Here is a 7,332-nt window from a genome sequence, read left to right on the forward strand (position 1 = left end):
TGTACAATAACTGTGGAGAGAGTGTGTGTTCTTCGTCTTGAGCAGCTTAGATCCGAGGAGGAAGAAGGATGCCTATTTATAGCACGCACGCTTGTCATTTGCCCATTGCAGTCGGGGGGATGATTCCCCCGATCATGGCATTGTAGAAAGGAGGCTGGATGGTACGGCATGGGCCGAAAGCTAGGAACTTACGGTCACTAATATAAAAAAAATCTAATTAGTGGCGCACCAGTTTTGGCTATCAGTGGCGCACCCAGGTGCGCCACTGCTATCACACCACTGCTAACTGTTAGCAGTGGCGCACCAGTGGTGCGCCATTGCTATCTGGCTTAGTGATACGTCTCCAACATATCTATAATTTCTGATGTTCCATGCTAGTTTTATGACAATACCTACATGTTTTGCTCACACTTTATAATGATTTCATGCATTTTCCGGCACTAACCTATTAACGAGATGCCAAGGTGCCAGTTCCTGTTTTCTGCTGTTTTTGGTTCCAGAAAAGCTGTTCGGGCAACATTCTCGGAATTCGATGAAACAAAAGCCAAACCTCCTATTTCACCGAGACGGACCAGAACACCGAAGGAGAGACGGAGAGGAGGCCCACAGCCTCCACACCACCTTGGGGCGCGGCCTAGGAGGGGGGCGCGCCGCCCTATGGGGTGGGCCCCCGTGCACCCCTCGCGCTGCCCTTTCGCCTATAAATTCCTCGCGACGCGAAAACCCTATATCAATCAATCATATTCCAGAAAGACTCCAGGGGCGCCGCCGCCATCACGAAACTCCGTTTCGGGGGACAGAATCTCTGTTCCGGCACGCCGCCGAGACGGGGAAGTGCCCCCGCAAGGCTTCCCCATCGACGCCACCGCCTCCATCATGCTCCGTGAGTAGTTCCCCCATGGACTACGGGTTCTAGCAGTAGCTAGTTGGTACTCTCTCTCCCATGTACTTCAATACAATGATCTCATGAGCTGCCTTACATGATTGAGATTCATCTGATGTAATCGGTGTTGTGTTTGTTGGGATCCGATGAATTGTTACATTATGATCAGTCTATCTATAAAGTTTGTGAAGTTATTGTTGCTGCAATCTTGTTGTGTTTAATGCTTGTCACTAGTGCACGAGTGGCATCATCTTAGATTTAAGCTCTATACTTATTGCTTAGATTGTATCTACAAGTTGTTTGCACATGTCTATGTCCGGAACCCGAGGCCCCAGAGTGACAACAACTAGGATAACTGGAGGGGAAGGCTTAGATATGAGGATCACATGTTTTCACCAAGTGTTAATGCTTTGCTCTGGTGCTCTATTATAAGGAGTACCTTAATTACCAGTAGATTCCCTTGAGGCCCGGCTGCCACCGGCTGGTAGGACAAAACATGTTATGCAAGTTTCTCATTGTGAGCACGTATGACTATATATGGAAAACATGCCTACATGATTAATAGACTTGATGTTCTGTCTTAATGCTATTTCAATCCTATCAATTGCCCAACTGTAATTTGTTCACCCAACACTTGTTATTGGAGAGTTACCACTAGTGTAGATAGCTGGGAACCCCGGTCCATCTTTCATCATCAAATATTCACTCGGTCCTATATGTCATTAGAAGTAGTATCAACTATTTTCTGGTGTCATCGCCTCTGTGTTATCATGTATCGCTGCTGTGTTACTTGTTACTATTGCTCTCATATTACTGCTGCTTTCACATCACCCCTGTTACTAGTGCTTTTCCAGGTGCAGCTGAATTGACAACTCAGTTGTTAAGGCTTATAAGTATTCTTTGTCTCCCCTTGTGTCGAATCAATAAATTTGGGTTTTACTTCCCTCAAAGACTGTTGCGATCCCCTATACTTGTGGGTTATCAAGACTATTTTCTGGCGCCGTTGCCGGGGAGGCATAGCTCTACTCATAAGTTCATCTGGGGAGTACACTCTACCTCTCTCGCTGTTTTATTTTATTTTATTTTGCTTAGTTTAATTTTGTCTAGTTTATTTGTGCTTAGTTTATTTCTGTCTAGTATTATTTTGCTTAGTTTACTTTTGTTTAGTTTCTTTTTGTCTTTTTTTATTTTCCCTATATACCTGAAAATCCATAAAAATTTGAAAAATCGAAAAATTAAAAACTGTTGTTATGGGAGAACCCACAACCTATTTGGAGCTTATTGAAATATATATGAATTATAGAGAATCAAGAACGGGTAAAGTCATGAGTGCTGTGATAGATAAATTGAATACAATTGCTAAAATCTTGCTTAAACGCCATGATATAAACTGTTGCTCTAAACAGGATACTAAACATCTTAAATTTCAATGTGGCTTTAGTGAGGAAGTTTTAATTATGAACTATAATTGGAATAACTATATTCATCTTGGGTTCGAAGAAGTAGAACAATTTGTTTTATTTATGGGAGCTTCTGAAATAGAATGTCTAAAAATTATGAAACCTGTGTTGCTTGTAAGGACCTTGAAGATTATGTCTCTTCTATCCTTAATTTTTGCATAGAAAGTTACAGCAATAGTCCTTATATTATTGATTATAAAGAGAGACTCATTCATGCACAAGAATGCACTCACAATTTGCAGGAACCTGTGAAAGAAGAAATTGATGAACCTGAAAGCTCATTGGATGAAAAAGAGGAGGAGAGTGATGAACAAAAGGAGGAAGAATGGATTAGCTACCCATGGCAATCTTCTAATGAGAGTAACTCTTTATCTCTTACACTATTTGATTGTCCTCCATGCTTACCAAAGGAGGATGAATGTTATGTTCCTGTGGATTCTCTTGAAATATTCCCTATGAGTAAAACTTGTGAGAATAATTATGCTACTGTTATCTATGATAATCCATGCTATTTTGATAAATCTTATGATAATGCTTTGTTTGTGCCTGATGTCGAAATGCATGGTACTAAAGAGTTTTGCTTGGCAAATGTTTATGATAATTCTCTAGATGATGGTCCTATGTTACTTGATAATATTAATTGTACTACTAATGAAAATGGCATTGGAGAGGTCTTGACTTTATCTAGGAGTCCCATATCTTTTGAGATTGATCAATCATCTTGTTATATTATTGATAAAAGTGGTTTTGAAAGTTTTGATCCTATTATTTTTGAGCTTGATAAAAATTATGTGTTTGTGGATCATGAAAAACATGATTTATGTGATAGTTACATTGTTGAGTTTATTCATGAAGCTACTGAAAATTATTATGAGAGAGGAAAATATGGTTGTAGAAATTTGCATGGTACTAAAACACCTCTCTATATGCTGAAACTTTTGAAGTTACTCTTGTTTTATCTTCCTATGCTTGTCACTTTGTTCTTCATGAATTTATTTGTGTACAAGATTCCTATGCATAGGAAGTGGGTTAGACTTAAATTTGTTTCATACTTGCTTTTTGATGCCCTCTTTGCTTCAACTCTTATTTCTTATGTGAGCATCATTAAAATCACGGAGCCCATCTTAATGGCTATAAAGAAAGCACTTCTTGGGAGATAACCCATGTTTTTATTTTGGTACTGTTTTGTTGTGGCTTAGAAGTTGTTACTACTGTAGCAACCTCTCCTTATCTTTATTTTATTGCATTGTTGTTCCAAGTAAAGTCTCTAATATAAAGTTGATACTAGATTTGGATTTCTGCGCAGAAACATATTTTTAGCTGTCACGAATTTGAGTAGATCTCTCTGTAGGAGACTCTAAAAATTCTGCCAATTATCATGCGTGTTCCTAAGATATGTACGCAACTTTCATTAGTTTTGAGTTTTCTGATTTGAGCAACGGCAGTACCTCTAAAAAATTCGTGTTTATTGGCTGTTCTGTTTTGACAGATTCTGTCTCTGTTTTTTTGCATTGTCTTTTGTGGACTTTAAGTAAGGCTTTCTAGACGTGGAGAGCTGTAGCTAATGTTTTATTGAGTTATTGCAATGTGTCACTACAGGGCTAAAGTGGATTAAAGTTTTTTTTGAGTACTAACCCCTCTAATGAAGTTTATGAGAAGTTTGGTGTGGCAGAAGTTTTCAAGGGTCAAGAGAGGAGGATGATATATGATCAAGAAGAGTGAAAAGTCTAAGCTTGGGGATGCCCCCGTGGTTCATCCCTGCATATTTCAAGAAGACTCAAGCGTCTAAGCTTGGGGATGCCCAAGGCATCCCCTCCTTCACCAACAACTTATCAGGTCACCTCTAGTGAAACTATATTTTTATTCCGTCACATCTAATGTGCTTTACTTGGAGCGTCTGTGTGTTTTTATTTTTGTTTGTGTTTGAATAAATTCGGATCCTAGCAATCCTTGTGGGAGAGAGACACGCTCCGCTTTTTCATTTGAACACTTGTGTTCTTAATTTACTTTAATATTCATGGCGAAAGCTGAAAGCTGCAACATTTATTGCTATTTGGTTGGAAACAGAAAATGCTTCGTATTGTCTTGAATAATTTGATACTTGGCAATTGTTTTGAGCTCTCAAGTAGATCATGTTTAAGCTCTTGCATCATGTAGTTTAAACCTACTAGTGGAGAACTACCGTAGAGCTTGTTGAAATTTGGTTTGCATGATTGGTCTCTCTAAGGTCTAGATATTTTCTGGTAAAAGTGTTTGAGCAACAAGGAAGACAGTGTAGAGTTTTATAATGCTTGCAATATGTTCTTATGTAATTTTTGCTGTACCGGTTCATACTTGTGTTTGCTTCAAACAACCTTGCTAGCCAAAGCCTTGTACTGAGAGGGAATGCTTCTCGTGCATCCAAAATCTTGAGCCAAAACCTATGCCATTTGTCCATAACTACCTACTATGTGGTATTTTCTGCCATTCCAAGTAAATACTTCATGTGCTACCTTTAAACAATTCAAAACTTTATTATCTCTTATTTGTGTCAATGTTTTATAGTTCATGAGGAAGTATGTGGTGTTTTATCTTTCAATCTTGTTGGGCAGCTTTCACCAATGGACTAGTGGCTCATCCGCTTATCCAATAATTTTGCAAAAAGAGCTGGCAACGGGGTTCCCAGCCCCAATTAATTAACCTTCACTAATAATTCTCTTCACATGTTTTGCCCTGATTCATCAGTAAGCAACTTAATTTTGCAAATAGACACTCCTTTATGGTATGTGAAATGTTGGAAGGCACCCGAGGATTCGGTTAGCCATGGCTTGTGAAAGCAAAAGGTTGGGAGGAGTGTCATCTATAAATAAAACTAAAATACATGTGTAAACAAAAGAGAAGAGGGATGATCTACCTTGCTGGTGGAGATAACGTCCTTCATGGGAGCCGCTCTTTGAAAGTCTGTTTGACAAGGGGGTTAGAGTGCCCACTACCATTCGTTGACAACAACAAGCACCTCTCAAAAGTTTTATTTGTATGCTCTCTATATGATTTCAAAACTTAAAAAGCTCTAGCACGTGATTTAATCCCTGCTTCCCTCTGCGAAGGGCCTTTCTTTTACTTTATGTTGAGTCAGTTTACCTACTTCTTTCTATCTTAGAAGCAAACACTTGTGTCAACTATGCATTGATTCTTACATGCTTGCTTATTGCACTTATTGTATTACTTTGTGTTGATAATTATCCATGAGATATGCATGTAGAAAGTTGAAAGCAATTGCTGAAACTTAATTCTTCCTTTGTGTTGCTTCAAAACCTCTTATTAAGAATTTATTGCTTTATGAGTTAACTCTTATGCAAGACTTTTTGATCCTTGTCTTGAAAGTACTATTCATGAATTTTTTTTGCTATATGTTATCTATCTGTTAGCAAACTATAGATCATTGCCTTGAGTCACTTCATTCATCTCATATGCTTTACAATAGTATGATCAAGATTATGTTAGTAGCATGTCACTTCAGAAATTATTCTTTTTTATCGTTTACCTACTCGAGGGCGAGCAGGAACTAAGCTTGGGGATGCTTGATACGTCTCCAACGTATCTATAATTTCTGATGTTCCATGCTAGTTTTATGACAATACCTACATGTTTTGCTCACACTTTATAATGATTTCATGCATTTTCCGGCACTAACCTATTAACGAGATGCCAAGGTGCCAGTTCCTGTTTTCTGCTGTTTTTGGTTCCAGAAAAGCTGTTCGGGCAACATTCTCGGAATTCGACGAAAAAAAAAGCCAAACCTCCTATTTCACCGAGACGGACCAGAACACCGAAGGAGAGACGGACAGGAGGCCCACAGCCTCCACACCACCTTGGGGCGTGGCCTAGGAGGGGGGCACGCCCCCCTATGGGGTGGGCCCCCCAGGCACCCCCTCGCGCTGCCCTTTCGCCTATAAATTCCTCGCGACGCGAAAACCCTATATCAATCAATCATATTCCAGAAAGACTCCAGGGGCGCCGCCGCCATCACGAAACTCCGTTTCGGGGGACAGAATCTCTGTTCCGGCACGCCGCCGGGACGGGGAAGTGCCCCCGGAAGGCTTCTCCATCGACGCCACCGCCTCCATCATGCTCCGTGACTAGTTCCCCCATGGACTACGGGTTCTAGCAGTAGCTAGTTGGTACTCTCTCTCCCATGTACTTCAATACAATGATCTCATGAGCTGCCTTACATGATTGAGATTCATCTGATGTAATCGGTGTTGTGTTTGTTGGGATCCGATGAATTGTTACATTATGATCAGTCTATCTATAAAGTTTGTGAAGTTATTGTTGCTGCAATCTTGTTGTATTTAATGCTTGTCACTAGTGCACGAGTGGCATCATCTTAGATTTAAGCTCTATACTTATTGCTTAGATTGTATCTACAAGTTGTTTGCACATGTCTATGTCCGGAACCCGAGGCCCCAGAGTGACAACAACTGGGATAACTGGAGGGGAAGGCTTAGATATGAGGATCACATGTTTTCACCAAGTGTTAATGCTTTGCTCCGGTGCTCTATTAAAAGGAGTACCTTAATTACCAGTAGATTCCCTTGAGGCCCGGCTGCCACCGGCTGGTAGGACAAAAGATGTTATGCAAGTTTCTCATTGCGAGCACGTATGACTATATATGGAAAACATGCCTACATGATTAATAGACTTGATGTTCTGTATTAATGCTATTTCAATCCTATCAATTGCCCAACTGTAATTTGTTCACCCAACACTTGTTATTGGAGAGTTACCACTAGTGTAGATAGCTGGGAACCCCGGTCCATCTTTCATCATCAAATATTCACTCTGTCCTATATGTCATTAGAAGTAGTATCAACTATTTTCTGGTGCCATCGCCTACGTATTACTTATTACTGCTTGTTGTGTTATTGTTACTATTGCTCTCATATTACTGCTGCTTTCACATCACCCTCGTTACTAGTGCTTTTCCAGGTGCGACTGAATTGACAACTC

Source organism: Lolium rigidum, chromosome 5, assembly GCF_022539505.1.
Source record: "Lolium rigidum isolate FL_2022 chromosome 5, APGP_CSIRO_Lrig_0.1, whole genome shotgun sequence".
Classification (NCBI taxonomy): Eukaryota; Viridiplantae; Streptophyta; class Magnoliopsida; order Poales; family Poaceae; genus Lolium; species Lolium rigidum.